The following is an 8,604-nucleotide window of genomic DNA, read 5'->3' on the forward strand; positions in this document are numbered from 1 at the left end:
CATGCACAGATCGTTTTTTGTCTATTTCATTAAAAACCAATTTGGCAGTGTGGCGCTGGCTCCAGCACACAGATGGAAGAAGTACACATTTGTTACACAAACCCTACTTGCACGCATTCAAAATGATTCAGTCAGTGGGTTCACAAAGGTTGTCTTAAGCCAAATGACACCTGTAAAGGAAAGTTATGTGGCTGCTCTTTCCTTTTAAAGCTGAACTTCTTACTCGCTGGCCTGGTCTGTTGCAAACACTGATGTGTCATAAAAAATACATTGCCTTATAAATCACATCTCTCCTGTAGGAGATTACAACATTTTTTTTACAGCCCATCTGAACCTCTTGAAGCTTTGTTTCCTCAAACCTGTTCCTGTTACAAGGAGATGAGATTTTTACTTCAAAGGAAGCTGTTATGAAATCTACACTTGCAGAAAACAAAACTACCTCTTGAAGACTTTTTAATGGTTGGTCCCTCACTCACTTTCGCAACTGCCCCTGAAAAAATGCTCAATACACATAAGAAAAGGATCTGCCCTGTGTGATTTTCCTACCGCTAATGCCAACAAGGTATGCAAACAAATTGCAAAAATAGCGCATCAGCCCTTTGATCTCCAGTCTTATCTTTTCACACTGGAACGTACTGGAATTTGCTTCCTAGAAAAACCACAGGATTTATTGCACTGAACATGTAACACATTAAAAAATGCATTATACATACCCACAGAGACAGGGGCTTTAGACAAAATGGCTGCATTTTTCAATGTGAAAATTTTAAAGGGAGAAAAACAATGCTACTCACTATTTAACGGAATAATCGGGTGGCATTTGTTCCGTTGTTCTTGCTTTCTTTAAAAAAGACCACTCATCAAATACCACGGGAACGACTATGTGTACCTCCCAACATCATGACGCCTTTCATTCGCATGGCCATTTATCATCCCCAAAGTGCTTTCGCATTTAGTGTATAATTGGGTGATATCATTTGAACACCTGAAATTATACCCCGGGTACAGTCTTCCAAACTGTTTTCTGAAGACATAATAAATACAAGGTAGATACCCTTGTCTGGCTCTGTCATTACTGAAACGGTAACATAAGACAATACGGTTCTGGTTGTAAAGAGATTTCAGACAAAGAACCAAAAAGATGAAGAACAGAATCCCCTCTCGCCCGCTGTGAAACTGCAATGCCATCTACAAAAGGGGCTTTTGTGACAGGGTTTCCCCCACTGCAGGGACCACAATCTCACAGTCCGCTCTTGCAAGATGAAGTGCTTCACCTTGAGGTTTTTTGTTTTTTGTTTTTGTTTTTTCCTTTCTTTTAGGGTTGCTTCAAACTGGTGCCTCACCTTAGATATAAAGTATCACCACAGAGAGATGAGCTAATGTGTGTGAGAAGGAGCCTCTACTGGGAACTTCCATAAAAGAGAAGCACAGGCAGGGAATACCACGGTGGATGCAAAACAGAGCAGCAGAGTGGAAAGAACACGGACTTTGAACTCAAAACGTCTTTGATTAAAATCCAGGCTCTTCTGTTTACTAACTCGAAAGCCTCGAGCAGCTCCTGGAACCTCTCTCTGGCCTCTGCTTTTTCTCTTCCGTGGAGGTGAGAATATCTTTTCTTCATAGGATGATTGTGAACATCAACTGTATTAGTCAATGCAAAAAGTGAGTTGTTCCCAAAATAGTAAATAAGAGAATTCATTGCCCGTTTATTATTAGATCTGTGTCCTTGTTATTGCAATGTTCAGGCAGAAAGCCAGAAGGGTGTGGACCAAGGCATGTATCTTAATGGAATGAAGAGGAGGGAAGAGCTTCAGCCAGCATGGTTTCTTGGATTGTGGCTGGGACATATACATGATGATGATGATATGATTGATATTCAACAAAATCAGAAATAGAGAGAGTGAAGGAGAGAAAATGAGAAAGGTGGTGTGTGTGTGTGTTGGGGGGTTAGATTACAATTACATAACACATTTGTCTTGTTCAACTCTGAATCTTCAGCTTTAAATAAGGTTCCTGTACACAGTAGGCAATGTAATACATGTTGAATTAATAAGTGAATGAATGAGTGATAGGTCACCCAGCCTATCTCTGTTCCCATATTTGAATTAGATACATGATAAAATAAACATATTCCAGAGAATATTCTTATCAAAAGTATGTAAATATCTACCGTGGCATTGACACCTTTTATCAAGGGCAACAACAAAAGACTTGTGTAGCATTTCATATGAAATGGACTGAGAAGGAAACATACATACAGCAGGGCAACATTACCCAGATAGATTAGGAAATTGATCTTTTCCAGGTGTAATATGCGCTGTGGTCGGCAAACTTCAGCTCATGAGCCACATGCGTCTCTTAGCCCTTTGAGTGTGGCTCTTCCACAAAATACCACAGCCTGGGCAAGTCTATTTTGACGAAGTGGCGTTAGAATAAGTTTAAAAATTTTTGGCTCTCAAAAGAAATTTCAATCGTTGTACTGTTTATATTTGGCTCTGTTGACTAGTGAGTTTGCCAACTAGGGAGTTAAAAGCCTTACTTTTTTCCATTTCATGTCCCTATTTGTCTAAGAAGTCACTGGTTTCTGGAAGAGGGGAGGTAGGCGTGGGGGGAGAGAGAGAAAGAGAGAGAGAGAGAAGAAAGAAACATCAATGTGAGACATATCAATTGGCTGACCAGAGCCAGAAATCGAGCCTGCAACCCAGACAGGTGCCCTTGACAGGAATCGAACCCGTAACCCTTTGGTCCAAGGGCTGACACTCTAACCACTGAGCAAACCGGCCAGGATTCTGGTAGGGATTTTTTTCAACTAAGTCAATAGTGAGTTCCTTCATCTTTACTTGGAGACTCACAGATGACACAGAGCTGTCTCTAGGTAGAATTATTCTCTTGGGTCAGGGGTCAAGTCAGTATGGCCATGTGGTCAAAAAGAAAGAAAGGAAGGAAGGAATGAAGGGAAGGAGGGAGGGAGGAAAGGAGGAAGGAGGGAAAAAGTATTAAACAAGGGATGGCTTGGACCTTTACTTGGAAAGTTCATTATTTTCATATACTTATCGGGTAGCTACTTCCAGATGTCCTTGAAGATCTCTGTTCCTAGAGCGATCTCCATTCCCCATTCTGTGCTACATTTGACTTTCCTTTAAGAGAGGCTGGCCTTCCCTGCCACTGGAGGCAAGCAGATCATCTATCTGCTATTGAAATAGCACAGCAGTTTTTCCAGGAACATTGGGCTCTAGGAGGCAAGTTGTGAGGATAATTGCCTATTTTCATTGGTTATTTCCTTGTGAAAGCAGCTCAAATGCGGTGGCGAGGGGGCCACAGCCAACAGCTGCCTTGTCTCAGTGAGGAAATGAGAAAGAGGGCTTTTCAGTACTCGACCCAGTTCAACAGTTTTTTAAGCTTACTGATGGGATGAAGTTTATCATTGTAAAACGGAAATAAATCATGGTGTTTTTTTTGTGTGTGTTTTTTTTAAGTGAAATTTATTACTTTAAAATAAGGATTAAGGTCTTTGGGAATAGGTAGGATGCTTTGAATCAATCTAACATTTTTTTTTTTAAGTAAGCATTAACACATGGAGAAATGAGACCTTTAAAAGACAATGCTAACACACACAAGAGCCTTTTGTTATATGCATGAATTAGCCAAATACAGTTCAAAAGTAGCAAGTTCTGCTTCTTGGAAAACAGCAATTTCTTCTTAATAGGGAAGCCATACAATTCCCTGAATTCTGCCCTCTGCTAGTTACCTGTAGCAATAGAAGCAGGATATACTCACAGGCTTTACAGGGCAAGATTGGGCCAAGTCACGTGTGGATGGTGCCTTTTACCAGGAGTGAGGTGGCAAAAACATTTACTAGAAATGGCCATGGAGTTCTTGAAAAGACTTGAAACAAAAGAGTATCACTCCATGAAGCCACCGTGGGCTTCAGCAGTCCTGCAGGGGGCGGACTTAAGTGACCTAAATAAAAGTATATCTGTCTGTGAATTTAATTTTATCCCTTCTCTTCTGGGTGGGATAAACACCCTTGTGATTATCTTCACCTTAACATCCCCTTGTGAGCTCTTTTTAAAAATATATATATATTTTTTCATTTATTTCAGAGAGGAAGGGAGAGGGAGATAAAAACATCAATGATGAGAGAGAAGCATTGCTCAGCTGCCTCCTGCATGCCCCACACTGGGGATCCAGCCCGCAACCTGGGCATGTGCCCTAACCAGGAATCAAACTGTGACCTCCATGATTCATAGGTTGATGCACAACTACTGAATCATACTGGCTGGGTGCCCTTGTGAGCTCTTACTTTCTTCCAATTCATTCATATACTTCCTCTTTCCTCTTCCTTGCTTCCTTCTTTTCTTTTCTCAGTATAGTGGGCTCAGGGAATGAAGAGAAGGAATGCAATTCCACAATGGGCATCATCTCCCCATCTGCTGTCCTCAGTCCTAAGGGGGATTCAGTGTGACTGGTTCCTCCATCCAGGCTGCTATATCTCTGCTTAGGACAGGAATTTTGTTCAGATCAGGGCTCTAGCAAAAGACTCTTCCAGTAGAAGAAAACAACTCATACCAATGTTCGGGGGAGGCAGTATGGGAAGAAAGAGGCCCCGTTTTCATGGCCACAAACTCTGAACTGGTGAGCTAGAACCGAAAGAGAACCCAGAGAAATGCCCAATGTATCACTGTATTGATTCATTCCGCAAACATTTGCCAAGACTCTGGGTTAGGCACTTTGGTTGCAGAAACTCAAATCCTTCAGACTCCCTTATCATAGTTAATTGTAATTATAGTACAATGGTTGAGCATGTGTGTGTGTGTATGTGTGTGTGTGTGTGTGTGTGTGTGTGTGTGTGTGTGTGTGTTATGGTGCTGCCAAAGTTCTATATGAGCTCACAAAAAGAACCACTAGTTTTTTTTTGGGTAATATTACCAAGTAGTAGACATGCAAAGATGCAGAAAAATGAAAGGCCACGAAGTATTCAATAAATGAGGGAAGAGTATATGGCAGGGGAATTATAGAATTGAAGTAAGATGAGGACAATCTAGTGAGTCAAAGAAATTAATATGTCATTGGTAATCCTGATGTCCATTTCAATGGTGTAGTAGAGGCCAACTACAGTGAGACAGAAAGGAGATGATAAAGAGAATAGGTGAACAGATTAGCATTGGATCAATTAGCATTGTGTTGGATGACAGTTACCTTTTGTTAATTAAGAAGGGAGAGAAAGAGAGAAAGGTCTGTATTGCCACCTGTAAAACCTGCTAGGAAGTAGAGCAAGAAGCTGGGTGCTGAGCAAGGGAGGGGGAACAAAGGCTTGTGGAGAGACAGAAAGTGAAATGAGCAAGAAATGACCATAAAACCCAACATCACTAGCCATCAGAAACATGCCTTTCCACCTCCAGAAAACTGGCAAAAAACAATAACAATGACAACAATAAGACACAAACAAACATGTATAAATATGATCATTGCAAGTGTTGACACATGTGAAGTGGCATCTGTTACAGTCTTCTGCACACTTGCTTTGAGAGCAGTTTGGGGCTATGCAGGAAAGGTGGAAGTAGGCACACGCTCTGACCAGAGATTACACCTCCAGGAATGCACCATGCATAGGGAAGATCAAACCTAAGTGGCCATCGACAGGGATCCAGGATTTAAAATGTAGCATATTTGGTGAACCACTATCCAGAAGTGAAACAGACTAAGTATACATGTATAAAAATGGAAACACATCTTTAGCATAATAGTGACAGAAGAAATGCAAGTTGGAAAATGATATGTATATGTACCCCGTTTCCCCGAAAATAAGACAGTGTCTTGTATTAATTTTTGCTCCCAAAGATGCTCTAGGTCTTATTTTCAGGGGATGTCTTATTTTTCCATGAAGAAGAATATGGTACACATTTATTGTTAAATGAAAATAAAGGAAATTTATTACCTGTATACAGTACAGTAGTACGGTAGTTGTCAACACAAACCAGACAAACTGTGAATCCTACAGTATCAAGAATTTACTCATTTATTCAATGACAATCATGTCATCATCTTCTGGAACATCATCATAGCAATCCAATTCCTGAATTTCCTGGTGAATTTCTTATGACTCCATTTCTTTCAGAATCAGTGGACCAAATCTCTCATGTATCAAGGTGGGGGGAGGGGGATCAGTTAAAATGACACAGGGGGGATCAGAGGGAGGAATCTAAATGGCACAGGAGAATCAGAGGGAGGATCACCATTTTAGTAACCTCTTTTGATCCTCCTGTGTCATATTGATTGCCCCCTCTGATCCTCCTGTCATTTTAAGTGATCCCCCTCCCCCACCCTTGTGCCACTGAACACCTTCACCAGACATCCCCCCTACCCCTTTATCAGACATTTAACCCCTGGGGCCTGCCTGGGGACTGTCACTGGGCTTGCTGGGGCCTGGATCTGGGCTGGAGCAGGGTCTGCCACTGAGAACCTTCAGTCATCATGAGGGTGGCCGCGAGCATCAGGTGGTGTTACCAGAGACAGACCAGCACTCGGCACCTTCACCGTGTCCCGTCTGCTCTAATCCTCCTGTTCTTCTACACGCATCTGCAAAAGTCTCCTCCTCTCTCCCGCCCTGTGCTCACTGCTCACTCCGACCTCTGCTCTGCCTCCACACAGCAGTGACATCAGGACTCCGCATAACATCACTGGTTGCTAGACACCAGTCGGGGTGGCCTTAGCAACCAGTTTACAGTAAATTAATTTTTATTCTGAGACAGAGCCTGGGGGGGGGCATTATTTTCGGGGGGATGCCTTATATTTCACTCAGAAGGAAACCTGTAGGTCTCATTTTCGGAGGATGTTTTATTTTTGGGGAAACATGGTAGTAAGACATTACTGATGTAAAATTCAAAGCACAAAAACATTTTTTTACGTATAATTAATGGATAGATCTATTTATGTAGACTAAGTAAAAAAACAATAGATAGAAAGGATACATAGCTCACACTTATTGTATCTTGTATCCCTAACATTTTATTTCATAAAATAATTGAAAACCTATTTGAAGAAATAATGACAAAAACTTCCCCCACCTGGTGAAAGAAATAGACTTACAAGTCCAGGAAGCACACAGAACCCCAAACAAAAGGAATCCAAAGAAGACCACATCAAGACACATCATAATTAAAATGCCAAGGGCAAACGACAAAGAGAGAATCTTAAAAGCAGCAAGATAAAAACCATTAGTTACCTACAAGGGAGTACCCATACAATTTCCAGCTGATTTCTCAACAGAAACTATGCAAGTGAGAAGGGAGTGGTAAGAAATATTCAAATTGATGAATAACAAGAACCTACAACCAAGATTAGTCTACCCAGCAAAGCTATCATTCAAAATTGAAGGTCAGATAAATAGCTTCACAGATAAGAAAAAGCTAAAAGAGTTCATTGCTGCCAAACCAGTTTTATGTGAAATGCTGAAAGGTATTCTTTAATAAGAAGAGGAAGAATTAGAAAAAGGTAAAGATAAAAATTATGAACAAATACATATCTATTAATAAGTGAATCTAGAAATCAAGTGAATTAAAAAATCTGATGAACAGAATAAACTGGTGAATATAATAAATCAGGGGCAAAGAAAGGGAGTGGACAGACAATTCTCAGGAGAAAGGAGTGTGGGGGGTGCAGGAAGAGATTGGACAAAAATTGTACACTGATGGATGAGGTCAGTGTGGGGGGGTAAAGGCAGAGGTTGGGGTGGGAACTGGGTGGACCGGAGCTATTTTGGGGGGGGGGGGGGGTGAGAGAAAGAGGAACAACTGTAATAATCTGAATAAAGATTTATTTAAAAATTTAAAATTTAATAAAAGTCAATATACTGCCCAACAGTATTATAAAGGGTGAAAACTATAATAAAAAATATATTTAAAAAAAACTATATAAAACAGAAACAAAACCCCAAATCAAAGCAAATGTATCTTGGTAGGAGTCGGGATAATAGGCTTCTCTGTGGTGATGGGGCTTGGGGGCAGGGAATATAGAGTCTGTAAAGGTGGACAGAGTGGGTCTTCCCTGGTGTTGGTAAAATGTCTTCTTTCTTGATTTTGGTTCTAGTTAAATAGGTGTTTTCAGTTTATTAAAAAACATTAACTCTTTTGAATGTATGTTATATTGCCAAAAAAGAGAGTGTAAAATACTATTTGATAAAGAAAAAAATTGCCTGACAGGTATGGCTCAGTGGTTGAGTGCTGACCTATGAACCAGAAGATCACGGTTCAATCCTGACCAGGGCACATGCCTGGGTTATGAGCTCAATCCCAGTGTGGGACGTGCAGGAGGCAGCTGATCAATGCTTCTCTCTCATCATTGATGTTTCTTTCTCTCTCTCCCTCTTCTTTCCTCTCTGAAATTAATAATATATTTTTATAAAGAAAAAGAAGAAATTGAGGATCATATGACAAATATTTATTTGCTCTGGATTGATGGGTTCATAGGTGTTTTTATATTTCCTGTCCCTTGCTGTTTATTTGTAGTACTTCATTGTGAGAAAAGAGAACACAGGAGCAAATCAAATTAAGAACTACAGGTAGGCCGAAACTGGTTTGGCTCTGTGGTAGAGCGTTGGTCTGC

The 8,604-nt window shown here is 40.7% G+C and overlaps 1 protein-coding gene across 1 annotated transcript in view; it reads right to left on the minus strand.

The window, feature by feature from the left end:
* PTPRD (protein tyrosine phosphatase receptor type D) overlaps positions 1-8,604 on the minus strand; it is a 1,977,099-nt gene that overhangs the window by 511,767 nt on the left and 1,456,728 nt on the right. The gene's annotated exons all lie outside the window — the stretch shown is intronic.

The sequence above is a fragment of the Pipistrellus hanaki genome (genome assembly GCF_964339955.1).
Source record: "Pipistrellus hanaki genome assembly, chromosome: 11".
Classification (NCBI taxonomy): Eukaryota; Metazoa; Chordata; class Mammalia; order Chiroptera; family Vespertilionidae; genus Pipistrellus; species Pipistrellus hanaki.